The 15,000-nt window shown below is 44.0% G+C and overlaps 1 protein-coding gene across 1 annotated transcript in view; it reads left to right on the forward strand.

Moving 5' to 3' along the window:
- The first annotated feature begins 6,899 nt into the window (after positions 1 to 6,899).
- Positions 6,900 to 15,000, forward strand: part of rarab (retinoic acid receptor, alpha b) — a 56,916-nt gene continuing 48,815 nt past the window's right edge. The window contains exon 1 of the mRNA XM_062984956.1: positions 6,900 to 7,069. The gene's annotated coding sequence lies outside the window, so the exon portion shown is untranslated. The remainder of the gene's footprint in view (positions 7,070 to 15,000) is intronic.

The following is a 15,000-nucleotide window of genomic DNA, read 5'->3' on the forward strand; positions in this document are numbered from 1 at the left end:
AATGAGAAGCTTCTCACGAGACTATAGAGTATGTCTGTGGGAATTTGTGCCAGTTCAGTCAAAAGACGACAGCGTTTGTATGGCTGGGTGCTGATGTTGCTCAAGAAAGCCTCAGTCGGTGTTCCGGTTCATCCCAGAGCTGTTGAGTAGGGCTGAGGTCAGAGATCTGTGCAGGGACACAGTCATGCCGAAACATGGAAGGTCCTTCCCTAAACTGTTGCTTCATATGACTGATTTATTCCAGCTGTTAGTGACTGTTGTGTCTGAAACACATGAATGAATAATCAGTAGTGGAGTTCCGATACGTCCCGCTCCGCTCCCGTTCTCCTCTCAGATTGTCTCCCGCCGGCGCGGCCCCCGCTAACGCTGATGTGAAGCGACGGCTAGCCTTCACGCACCGCCGCACCTCACATCCCAGAATGGACACGGGAGGACTCTATCGGGGAGGGACGGCGGGTCCGAGCGGCGGGAAGAGACATGTCTCCATGGAGACGGACGGAGGGGAAGAGTAGATGCGCGCGGGTCTCCCGAACACCGTGCTAAATCACGCGTGCGCACGGCGAGAAGCGATTTAGCATATGTTTCATTTTCATACACACACACACACTCACCTGAACACATACACACACACACTCACACACACACACACACACACACACTTAAGCACACACACCTATATTTACACACTCACACACACATGCACACAAACACACACACACTTACACTCACATACACAAATATACACACACGCACACACACACTTATATACACACACACTCTCAACTGCACACACACTCACACACACATATATACTATATATATACACACACACACACACACACACACACTCACCTGCACACACACACACATACACACTCACCTGCACACACACTACACTCCACACTCCTCAGACATAACCAGTCGTGTCTGTATGCAGATGTGATACTGGACGGCCGACAGCATTGCTGAATGAATTGGGCACAAATTCCCACAGACGTACTCCAAAATCTGGTGGGAAACTAAAAAAAGCACCTCAGGAGAGTGAAGGTGCAGCTCGGTGTTAATGGTTTCGGAACCGTGTTTGGGGACAGTGGGTGGAGCCTAGTGGGTGGAGCTTTGGGCTATCAATCGGAAAGTTGTCGGTTTAAATCCCAGCTCTGCTATGCAGCCGCTGTTGGGCCCTTGAGCAAGGCCCTTAACCCTGTTTGCTCCAGGGGCGCCGTATGAAGGCTGATCCTGCGCTCTGACCGCAGCCTGTTTGTGACCCTGGAGCAGACAGGGTTAAGGGCCTCGCTTAAGGGCCCAACAGCGGCTGCATAGCAGAAAAAAGACACGTGAAAAAAGCATTCGGTTGTGCCGTACACGTGTGTGTTTATATATGATAAATAAAGTTGTGATAATAATGCACAGATTTTGGATGATAGGGTCTCAGATTTAGGATTTTTGACTCCTGGTGGTTTTGGTTGAGTTTCCCGGTACAGATGTGATTTGTTAGCCTGTAGCGTAATCAGCCTGAGCGCGTTAGGTTAAACGCTGGTGTTTGGAACCAATCGAGCTCTTGGACCCCGGCCAGCTTTCCTTTAACGAGCTGTAATTTCCACCTAATTAGTGTTCAGAGCTTTAATTGCAGTGTACCGCTTTTATTGGGCTCGTGAAAGCGTGCGTGCAGCCGCCGAGGCCTCGTCACGCCCCCATCTGGAGGCTTTTTATTTCCCCTCCGGGCTGGCAGGCAGAAAAACGTCCCGGCGAGGAGCGGCGCATCTCTACAAATAACCACGACTGATTCCTTGAGCGGCGGCGGCGGGTACGAGGATCTGCTCCCAAATTACGGCTGAGCCCGGGACGGAGCTTCAGCGGGCGCCGCAAATAGAACGACGGAGGCGAATCTCTGGTGCACAGAGGGGCGGAAGTGTGTGATCTGGAGCCTGCACCTCTGTCTGCACTCTCTGGGACAGTGTGTCTGTGGGGATTTGTGCACGTTTTGAGAAAAAGGCAGAGCTTATGAAGCTGGTAAAGCTGGTGGAGCTGGTGGAGCTGACGGTTCCTCCCAGTAAAATCAGCACGGGCGTGTCGGTGCGCTCGTAAAGCTCCCTGCACATCTGTCCAGCTGCAGCTCTGCACTCGTAAACGTAACAACAGCAGCGTGTGAAGTGTGGAGCTGCAGCACAGAGCATCGTTCACACGTTCATCAGCTTCCATCACACCAGGGTTCATGCCACCACCACCAGACTTCACAGTTCTGCTCACGAGCTTAGTTACTGTTCTGTTTAGACACGTCCACTTCCCCTGCGCTCGATGGTCGGAAAGGCAACGAGTGTCTCATCACACCAAACAGAGGCTGATTTTTACAGTGTTAACACACACACACACACGCAAGCACACACACACGTACACACAAAAGCACACACACACTCACGTACACACACATGCATGTACACACACATGCACACCAATGCACATACACACACTCACATACACACACTCACATACACACACTCACATACACACATGTGCACATACACACAGGTGTACATGCACATACACATACACACACTCACATACACACACATGCACATACACACACATGCACATACACACACTCACATACACACACATACACACTCATGCACATACACACACATACACACACACGTACAGAGACATACACAGGTGTACACACACAAACACACATGCAAGCATGCACACACACTCACATAGACACACACATACACACACATACACACACATGCACATACACACACATACACACTCATGCACATGCACATACACACACATACACACACACACACACACGTACAGAGACATACACAGGTGTACACACACAAACACACATGCAAGCATGCACACACACTCACATACACACACACATACACACACGTACACACACATGCATGTACACACACATACACACAGGTGTACACACACAAACACACATACAAGCATGCACACATACACACACACATACACATACACACACATGCATGTACACACACATACACACAGGTGTACACACACAAACACACATGCAAGCATGCACACACTCACACATGTACACTTATATACACACAGGTGTACACACACACACTCACATACACACACATGCACATACACACACTCACATACACACACATACACACACATGCACATACACACACACACATGCACATACACACACTCACATACACACACATGCACATACACACACTCACATACACACACTCACATACACACACATGCACATACACACACATGCACATACACACACATGCACATACACACACATGCACATACACACACATGCACATACACACACTCACATACACACACACGTACAGAGACATACACAGGTGTACACACACAAACACACATGCAAGCATGCACACACACTCACATACACACATGCATGTACACACACATACACACAGGTGTACACACACAAACACACATGCAAGCATGCACACACACTCACATACACACATGCATGTACACACACATACACGCAGGTGTACACACACAAACACACACACACACACATGCAAGCATGCACACATGTACACATACACATATACACACAGACATACACAAACATACATGTACACAGGTGTACACACACACACATTTACGTATTGCACACATGCCCATATCGTTATTATATTATTGTTGTTTCTATTACACTGTTATTATTATTATTTTCCATTCCTAACATCCACGCCCACTCCTGACAGTCACGCCCATTCCTAACAGCCACGCCCATTCCTTGTGCCGACAACTAGGAGAAAGTCCATCCCTGGTGCAGGTGAGGAAACTCCAGTGTCCTGCACTAAACCCCGACCTCAACCCCACTGCAGCACCTTTCATGATAACGTACAGGTACAGCTTCAATCAGTGGGGCAACTCAGTATAACACCCACGCATTCGGAGCGGGACGTACAGCAACCCTGACCAGGATAAAGCGGTGGACCAGGGTAAAAAAAAACCTCGTCTAATCATCTCAGCTCCGTCTCTGTTAGCCGCTAAAGGGTTAAAGCCGCTCGCTGGCCACATCTGGGAGCCATTTAAAACATTCCACATGGCTTACCACATGCGCTCAGACCGGCTAAAACCCACAGAGCACAACCCGCCGTCCGCCGCTGGAAAAAACCACTCCTCAGAGCGGCCGCTTCAGATAATTAAACAGCGTTCGTGCTTTCTTACGTCCTCGCCGCGCAGCCCAGCTGGAGATCTGCAGACAGATACGCCGAAAATCCCTGCGAGCGCCGGGGTGAGCCGGTCTGAAGTAGCACCATGCTAAACGGCGCTAGCTCGTTCCCAGACCGCGATAAGATCTCTGCAGATCTCCGCAGGCCGCGCATTCCCGGCTCATTTCCCCCCGGTCAGGCCTCGTGACCCGACACGGCGAGGACGCTCGACCTCGGACGCAAAACAAAAGCCCGACCCGGACTGAGCCCCGATTATTAAAGGGCAACGGGGATCAGATCGGCTCGGGCGAGCTCCTAAAGCCCTGCGGAGGACGCCGGCATTCCGAGAGAGGATCCCTAATTCTGCACCAGTCACGCGATAACGGAGGACAGCGCCCCGGAGCGATTAGCTGAATTAGCTGAACGTTTACACAACCACACGCTGAGAGGACTCGCTGGGTTATTCGTTTCCCAGAGGAAAGATCGCCGCAATAACAGGACACGGTGAACGAGGGTCGATGCATAATCACGTCAGTATCACTGCTCACGATTACAGTGACCAAAACCCCAAATGTTTGACCACAATCACGCTAGCAAGATCGTAAAATCAGTCCTTGGCATCTGCAGAAATGAACCCTGGCATGTAATGGGTCGCTTAATTAAATATCCGCCCTGGTAGAGCTGCCTGACCACCTGTACATGCTGGTATTGGGAAGTGGAAACGTCCAGGAACAACAATAGCTCATTAGTTGAGCACAGGGTAGGGTGTTGCCTTACAGTGGCAGGTCCTTTCTGTGTGAAGTTTGCATGTTCTCCCCATGTCTGTGTGGGTTTCCTCTGAGTGCTCCGGTTGATAGGAGACCAGAGGAGAACTGGAGCTGCTAGAAATGACCGTGTGTGTGTGTGTGCCCTGTGATGGACTGGCGACCTGTCCGGGGGATTTCCCACCTTGTGCCCGATGAATCGGACACACAGCGACCCTGACCAGGATAAACAGACAATGAATGAAAGCACTTTAAAAATCAGTCCCTGTTTGCAGTATTTACTACCGGGTTCCAAACTGCCCCCATCAGCACTGAACGATTTGTCCAGAGCAGGATTTTCGGGTCCAGTCTCGGAAGCTCATCCGCTTGAGTTTGGCCCCCAGGGGCCGGAGTTTAACGCAGCAGACAACGTGTCGGCAGGAGTGGTGTAAAGCACTGCTGACGGTCTATGGTTCATTACTCTCGTCGCTGGTGAAGTGAAAGATCACGTCTTATCGTGTAGCTGCACCGTGGTTTCACCGCTGTCAGAATGCTGCCAGGGTGCCAGGACCTTTAACCCAGAAACCATCATGCCAACCTGTAACAGTCCGTGCCATGCTGGAGGTTATGCAGTATAATACCACACTGAAATCAGGGCGCGTGCCAAATAGTTCCACAGTTATACAGCTCGCACCTTCAGAGACGCTACACGGTTAAAAGTATCTAGACGCCTGATCGTGAGCTTGTCAGACATTCAGTAGTATAGAAGATGCCTTTCGACCAGGCTGAAATGGAAAGTCGAGTCTCAGGAGAGTCGGTAGAGATTCGTTTATAGTCTTTTTATTTTTATGACATTTTCTCTTTGATCTTTTGTCACTGTCTGGATGAGTTGTTGCCAAGCCCTTGGGGTGAATTCCAGCAGGCCAGAGTGCCCGTCCGTGATCGTACAGAGCCGCGGGTGGCAGGAATCACGCGGTGTGAAGTGTGCTCGCTCTCAGAGATTCTCTAGGACACTTCAGATTTAACCGTACGACGTTCACGCAGCTGCTTTACGAGGAACGGATGTGATGTTTATGCTAACGCGTGCCACCTCTGCACCGCGCTGATGCTGCAGCTTCTTGAGCAAAAGACGTAAATCTGAGGAAGATCTGCAGGTCTACCAGTACAGACCACGTAGTTTTTAAGTGTAGCTTTTAATGAGACGTGTATTAATAAATATATGGTATTATTATTATTCATTATTTATATATAATTATATGCAAATATAATAATTATTGTTTTAAATTACTTATTAATTAATTATTATAATCAACAACAATAATAATAACAGCAATAATAACAATATTATTATAATATTATAATAATATTAAAGATTAAATATCCCCTTAGATGTGTGATGAACCCATAGAAAGGTGGACGGTGCCTGCAGTCTAAAACTCCACGTAAATACTGACAAATAAATAAATTTGTATTTTTAATTGTAATTATTATAATAAATAAATGTAGAGTTTGGTTAACGTTTATATATATATTCTACTTTTTTAATGTAAATTTTATTTAAATACATTTATAATAATACATTTAATAACAAATTAAACTATTTAATTTAATTAGAATGTATGAAAATATTTATTTATAATGTATATAATTAAATAATAAAATTATAAAATAATATTATTATTTTATTAAATTGTGTTCTGTAGTGTACTGTTTTACTTTAATACAATAAAAAGACATAAATGTTTTATTTTACTATTCTACATTTATTTGCATTTTTTTTCGCTCATAATTAAATAATATAAATATAATAAATGTTATTTATTATACTGTATAAAAACACGACGTTGTTGACCTGAAGTGAACCCTTTGACACGTGGGCGGAGCCTGCACGGAGTGGGCGTGGCCTCCCGGGATTGCTGTCAGTAGTCACGTGATGAGCATGGCCGCTGCAGGGCTCGGCTGTCGCTGCAGCTTCTGTGTGTCGCGGTTCTGATCCATAAACCTTCAATTACACCCAGATTTCTGATATTTTATTAACCGGAGGATTATTAAGAACAGAACAGGACTCCAGCACGGGGACTAAAGTTGTGCGGAGTGGCAGAGTCGCGGCGGGGGCGGAGCCAACAGGTAATGATCGTTTACAGCGCGATACATTCAGCTCAGGTCAGCTCAGGTGATGAATGTGAGCAGAACTGTGAGGATTATCTGCTTTAAAATGCTAAATATCATCAGTATCGTGGTGTTTTCTCTTTAGATTTGAAATATAACGTGGTGAAAACCTAATAAGAACTTAAACATCAGGTTGGCATCACCAGGTTGGCATTTTTCTCATCAGTTGTGTGCCACGTTGAGTTGCCAGATTGTGGTCAAACCCTGCTAATAAAAGGTTGCCAGATTATCAGACGGCCTATTTATCCCTTTAATAGTGTTTACCCCAGAGAGGCGACCCATATACACCCCCCTGGGTTTACAGATGTTCTGGGACCCCCTTGACACAGATTTTGATCTTATTCTTACACTCTCAGTGAAGATGACAGAAGGTTTTGGGTTCTTTCTCACTGGGAATTTGGATGAATCCCTGATGAAGGTGTAAATCTTGGTATTTTCTGATTTTGCTTGATGTAGTGAGTTTATTTCTGGTGAGCTGGTGGTAGGAGCTTCCTCACCTTGTTCTCCATCAACAACTGAATCTGAACCTTTAAAATAGAATTAAAATACACAACATCACAAGAAATATCATATCGTATATCAACAGCCTGATGATTTTTCTGTCCCATCACGTGTGATTATTTTTAATTTTTTTTACTGTACAATTAAATGTAATGGAGACGTGTTAGGAGTCTTGATAAGAGTCCTGTTAAGAGTCCTGTTAAGAGTCCTGTATGGAGTCCGGTTCAAAGTCCTGTATGGAGTTTTGTATGGAGTCTTGTTAGGAGTCCTGTATGGAGTCATGTTAGGAGTCATGTTAGGAGTCTTGTATGGATTCCTGTATGGAGTCTTGTTTGGAGTCTTGTTTGGAGTCTTGTTTGGAGTCCTGTATGGAGTCCTGTATGGAGTCTTGTTAGGAGTCATGTTAGGAGTCATGTTTGGAGTCCTGTATGGAGTCTTGTTTGGAGTCCTGTATGAAGTCTTGTTAGGAGTCATGTTAGGAGTCTTGTTAGGAGTCTTGTATGGATTCCTGTATGGAGTCTTGTTAGGAGTCCTGTATGGAGTCTTGTTAGGAGTCATGTTAGGAGTCTTGTTAGGAGTCTTGTATGGATTCCTGTATGGAGTCTTGTTTGGAGTCCTGTATGGAGTCTTGTTTGGAGTCCTGTATGGATTCCTGTATGGAGTCTTGTTAGGAGTCCTGTATGGAGTCTTGTTAGGAGTCATGTTAGGAGTCTTGTTAGGAGTCTTGTATGGATTCCTGTATGGAGTCTTGTTTGGAGTCCTGTATGGAGTCTTGTTTGGAGTCCTGTATGGATTCCTGTATGGAGTCTTGTTTGGAGTCCTGTATGGAGTCTTGTTTGGATTCCTGTATGGAGTCTTGTTTGGAGTCATGTTAGGAGTCTTGTTAGGAGTCTTGTATGGATTCCTGTTTGGAGTCTTGTATGGATTCCTGTTTGGAGTCCTGTATGGAGTCTTGTTTGGAGTCCTGTATGGAGTCTTGTTTGGAGTCCTGTATGGAGTCTTGTTTGGAGTCCTGTATGGAGTCTTGTTTGGAGTCCTGTATGGAGTCCTGTATGGAGTCCTGTATGGAGTCTTGTTTGGAGTCCTGTATGGAGTCTTGTTTGGAGTCCTGTATGGAGTCCTGTATGGAGTCCTGTATGGAGTCCTGTTAGGAGTCCTGTATGGAGTCCTGTTAGGAATTCCCTGGTGATTATTTTCTGTGTTAGAGGAGAAGTTTCCTCAGGCGAGCTGCTGCTTTTGATAATGATAGAAAGAGGAACGAGGGCATCATCGGAACTTTACTTCCTCGGATCACTTCTGCCCGTCTGCGCTGGATTTCTAACCAGAGTTCTCGATCACGGAGAGAAATCCAATAAACTATAATACAGCCAACAGTAATAATTTCTCTTATAGAACTGATTATTACAGCTGTTAGCGGTCGCTGTGGCTGAGCTCATGTATTAAAGAATAGAGGTGGTGTCCTGATACTTCTGCCCACGCCGAGACTCTGTCCTGTACTCTCACACCCGTCTCTCTCCTCACACTCTCACTACAGCGCTCTCACATCTGTACATTCCATCAGTCTGTACGTCCGTCTGCTCAGGTGCTGACAGCTTTCACAACAAGGTCACCGCCGACCGACCGACCGGCCTCTCTGCTCCCGCCGTCCAGGAGTGGAGGAGAAATAACACCGGGTGTAGTGTGTGTGTGTGTAGTGTGTGTGTGTGTAGTGTGTGTGTGTGTGTAGTCTGTGTGTGTGTGTATATGTAGTGTGTGTATTATATATGTGTGTGTATGTACAGGGGTTGGACAAAATAACTGAAACACCTGTCATTTTAGTGTGGGAGGTTTCATGGCTAAATTGGACCAGTCTGGTGGCCAATCTTCATTAATTGCACATTGCACCAGTAAGAGCAGAGTGTGAAGGTTCAATTAGCAGGGTAAGAGCACAGTTTTGCTCAAAATATTGCAATGCACACAACATTATGGGTGACATACCAGAGTTCAAAAGAGGACAAATTGTTGGTGCACGTCTCGCTGGCGCATCTGTGACCAAGACAGCAAGTCTTTGTGATGTATCAAGAGCCACGGTATCCAGGGTAATGTCAGCATACCACCAAGAAGGACAAACCACATCCAACAGGATTAACTGTGGACGCAAGAGGAAGCTGTCTGAAAGGGATGTTCGGGTGCTAACCCGGATTGTATCCAAAAAAACATAAAACCACGGCTGCCCAAATCACGGCAGAATTAAATGTGCACCTCGACTCTCCTGTTTCCACCAGAACTGTCCGTCGGGAGCTCCACAGGGTCAATATACACGGCCGAGCTGCTATAGCCAAACCTTTGGTCACTCGTGCCAATGCCAGAAGCCCCAAAGAAGCGTACCACCCAGACTGTTGCATGCCCAGAGTGAAGCATGGGGGTGGATCAGTGATGGTTTGGGCTGCCATATCATGGCATTCCCTTGGCCCAATACTTGTGCTAGATGGGCGCGTCACTGCCAAGGACTACCGAACCATTCTGGAGGACCATGTGCATCCAATGGCGGTGCCGTGTATCAGGATGACAATGCACCAATACACACAGCAAGACTGGTGAAAGATTGGTTTGATGAACATGAAAGTGAAGTTGAACATCTCCCATGGCCTGCACAGTCACCAGATCTAAATATTATTGAGCCACTTTGGGGTGTTTTGGAGAAGCGAGTCAGGAAACGTTTTCCTCCACCAGCATCCCGTAGTGACCTGGCCACTATCCTGCAATAAGAATGGCTTAAAATCCCTCTGACCACTGTGCAGGACTTGTATATGTCATTTCCAAGACGAATTGACGCTGTATTGGCCGCAAAAGGAGGCCCTACACCATACTAATAAATTATTGTGGTCTAAAACCAGGTGTTTCAGTTATTTTGTCCAACCCCTGTAGTGTGTGTAGTATATTGTGTGTGTATTATTTGTGTGTATAGTGAGTGTGTATATTATGAGTGTGTGTGTATAGTGTGTGTACTATATTGTGCATGTTATGTGTCTGTTGTGTGTGTTGCGTGTGTGTGTGTATTATGTGTGTGTATGTGTATAGTGTGTGTGTGTTGCGTGTGTGTAGTATATAGTGTGTGTGTGTGTGTATAGTGTGTGTGTATTGCGTGTGTGTGTATTGCGTGTGTGTAGTATATAGTGTATGTGTATAGTGTGTGTGTATTGCGTGTGTGTGTATTGTGTGTGTGTAGTATATAGTGTATGTGTATAGTGTGTGTGTTGCGTGTGTGTAGTATATAGTGTGTGTGTGTGTGTATAGTGTGTGTGTATTGCGTGTGTGTGTATTGCGTGTTAGTAGTATATAGTGTATGTGTATAGTGTGTGTGTATAGTGTGTGTGTATTGTGTGTGTATTGTGTGTGTGTATTATGTGTGTGTATTATGTGTGTTGTGTGTGTGTGTATTATATGTGTGTGTAGTATATAGTGTGTGTGTGTATAGTGTGTGTGTATTGCGTGTGTGTAGTGTATAGTGTGTGTGTATAGTGTGTGTGTATTGTGTGTGTGTATTATGTGTGTTGTGTGTGTGTAGTATATAGTGTATGTGTATAGTGTGTGTGTATAGTGTGTGTGTATTGTGTGTGTATTGTGTGTGTGTATTATGTGTGTGTATTATGTGTGTTGTGTGTGTGTGTATTATATGTGTGTGTAGTATATAGTGTGTGTGTATAGTGTGTGTGTATAGTGTGTGTGTATTGCGTGTGTGTAGTGTATAGTGTGTGTGTATAGTGTGTGTGTATTGTGTGTGTGTATTATGTGTGTTGTGTGTGTGTAGTATATAGTGTGTGTATTATGTGTGTGTAGTATATAGTGTGTGTGTATAGTGTGTGTGTATAGTGTGTGTGTATAGTGTGTGTGTATAGTGTGTGTGTATTGTGTGTGTGTATTATGTGTGTTGTGTGTGTGTGTAGTATATAGTGTGTGTATTATGTGTGTGTAGTATATAGTGTGTGTGTATAGTGTGTGTGTATTATGTGTGTTGTGTGTGTGTGTGTATTATATGTGTGTGTATTATGTGTGTTGTGTGTGTGTGTAGTATATTGTGTGTGTTGTGTGTATAGTGTGTGTGTATAGTGTGTGTGTATTGCGTGTGTGTATTGTGTGTGTGTATTATGTGTGTTGTGTGTGTGTGTAGTATATAGTGTGTGTATTATGTGTGTGTAGTATATAGTGTGTGTGTATAGTGTGTGTGTATAGTGTGTGTGTATAGTGTGTGTGTATTGTGTGTGTGTATTATGTGTGTTGTGTGTGTGTGTAGTATATAGTGTGTGTTATGTGTGTGTAGTATATAGTGTGTGTGTATAGTGTGTGTGTATAGTGTGTGTGTATAGTGTGTGTGTATTATGTGTGTTGTGTGTGTGTGTATTATATGTGTGTGTATTATGTGTGTTGTGTGTATAGTGTGTGTGCATAGTGTGTGTGTATAGTGTGTGTGTATTATGTGTGTTGTGTGTGTGTGTATTATATGTGTGTGTATTATGTGTGTTGTGTGTGTGTGTATTATATGTGTGTGTATTATGTGTGTTGTGTGTATAGTGTGTGTGCATAGTGTGTGTGTATAGTGTGTGTGTATTATGTGTGTTGTGTGTGTGTGTATTATATGTGTGTAGTATATTGTGTGTTGTGTGTATAGTGTGTGTGTATAGTGTGTGTGTATTATGTGTGTTGTGTGTGTGTGTATTATATGTGTGTGTATTATGTGTGTTGTGTGTATAGTGTGTGTGCATAGTGTGTGTGTATAGTGTGTGTGTATTATGTGTGTTGTGTGTGTGTGTATTATATGTGTGTAGTATATTGTGTGTTGTGTGTATAGTGTGTGTGTATAGTGTGTGTGTATAGTGTGTGTGTATAGTGTGTGTGTATTATGTGTGTATTATGTGTGTTGTGTGTGTGTGTAGTATATTGTGTGTGTTGTGTGTATAGTGTGTGTGTGTGTGTGTATTGCGTTTGTGTGTGTGTGTGTGTGTGTATTGCGTGTGTGCTGCCTCAGACACAGCTGATGACTAACACAACAGAAATACAGGAAGTGGGTGGTTGCACTTCCTGTCACCCAGGCAGAATACGGTACTCGAGTCAAACTTCAGTGAGTCTGTGTTGCCGTGGTAACCATACATTCTGTATCATAAACAAACGTCCACGTATTCAGGAGCCGACGGCTAATTGTGTGATCAGAGAGGGGAAACAGACCCCCCGCCCCGCCGCCCCCTTGAGGGGGGAGAGGATGAAAGGCGGGTGTTAGCGTGGGGACGGGACGAGCGGACGGTCGATACGCTGACGTGTCGCCGTGACTCGCCGTTCTGCTTCTCCTCATCTGATAAAACTCCGTACTTACGCGCTAAGCTAAATCAGACATGCAGCCCGTCGAAAACGCCACAATATAGAGTTCTGTCGCCATGGACAACGAGAATTCAACTCATCAAATAACAATGAAGCGTAAACAAACTTTAACCTGATGTGCGCTAAAGACGTAGCGGCTCTTTAAAAGCTAACCTAGCTAATAAACAATAAACGCCTGATCAGGAATGCTAATCAGATTTAGCTCCGGTACAGGGCGGCTCACTCAGGAATCAAACCCTTCAGGACCGTCCGTCGCCTCACTGCTTTCATCTCAGTCGTGGAGTTTTTGTGTTTAACGTTTTCAGGCCGAGCAGGAAATCCTGAAGGGCAGCGACCCAGACAGGAAACGGTGCCACGTTTGTTGGCACCGGAACAGGAAGTGGCTCCGAGGAGGCGCCTGAGATCCGGGCACTCGCGCTGAAGGTGAGAACGTGTAAAACTCCCCCGCGACGAGAGGATCGAAGGAGCAAACCGGGCCGAGTAGCGAACCGCGACTCTTAAACCCCGGCGCTCTGGCGCCCCCTTTCATCGGTCGTGTGAGGGAGGGAAGGTCGGGCGGCGTCTCTTCTTCTCTTCACGATGCTTTGATCTGCGGGGGGGGGGGGGGGGGGAGGGTTACATAGAGCTTAGTGTGGCTGTGTGTGGGAACCCAGTGCTGCCGGGTGATAAGAAGCGGCGCAGATCGGACATGTGTCAGAGTGACCGATCAGATCAGGGAATCGGAAACGACTAAATGAGGAGATGAAGCTTATCGATGCGGCAGGACCGTGGGTGTGGGTGGTGCCGTACCAGATGAACTCGAGGAGCTCAGGTTTGTGTAGAGGGTTTGAACCGGTTCCTCTTCACGGCCGGTAACAGGATCATTAGGAGGGTCACGTTCCAAATCGTGTTAAAGTGCTGCAGCTGGCGTAGCGTGAGGAATGAGACACAGCCGGGTGATTTCATCTCCCTCCATGGTTTTATTTTCTCTCTCACTTGCTCTCTCTCTATATCGCTCTCTCACACTCTCTCTCTCTCTCATTATTGGATTTTTACTTTCTCGTCCTCGTACATCAAAGTTTCAGCTTATTTCTCTCCAAACTTAATAAAGTTTATTTATTTATTTATTTATTTATTTTTATTTTTGCGGATTAACAATTATGCGATGATCATGCGAAAGGCGCTTCTAATAGCGTCAGCTAAAATAAAATACATAAATTAAACATGAAACGGTAAAATAAATCATATAAATACGTACAGAATAAATAAACGCTTATACGTATATACAGTGCATAGAATATATGGACAAAAGTATTGGGACGCCCCTTTAATTATTAAATTCACATGTTTTAGACACGACAGTTACTAACAGGTGTAATAAATCACTTATATAAAGGAAATCGCACAGATCTGCGCAGCGAGTATATCAAAGCACAAACCAGGATTCGTTCTCTTAGGGCGGAACAGTTATGAATCCCTGCAGTGGTGTTCAAAAATCCAGATCTAGCAGAAAGCCTGTCAGAATAAGAAAAGCCGAACCACTCTCTTGACATGCACACAATATTTTATCCTCATTATTAATAATTTATTCTTATAATTATTGTTATCATGTTATTAAAAATAATTATTTACTAATTACTAATAATTTATTATTATTAGTTAGTTTTTTATAATTAATAATTTTATTATTATTAGTAGTAGTAATTTATTTTTATAAATATTGTTATAATTATATTATATTTATAATAATTATTAATAATTCATTATTATTTTTGTTTTTATAATTTATAATAACTTATTATTATTATTTATTATCACATTATTATTAAAATGTTATATTTATTACTAATAATTTATTATTATTATCATATTAATATTGTTTATTAATTATTTATTATTTTTGTTTATAAAAATAATTAATCAATTTTTATTATTATTAGTTTGGTTTTAATTATTAATAATGTTATTATTATTATTATCATATTATTATGTTTGTAATTATTATTAATAATTTATAATTAATATTTGTTTCTATTTTATAATCATAATTAATTATT

This window comes from Trichomycterus rosablanca, chromosome 22, assembly GCF_030014385.1.
Source record: "Trichomycterus rosablanca isolate fTriRos1 chromosome 22, fTriRos1.hap1, whole genome shotgun sequence".
Classification (NCBI taxonomy): Eukaryota; Metazoa; Chordata; class Actinopteri; order Siluriformes; family Trichomycteridae; genus Trichomycterus; species Trichomycterus rosablanca.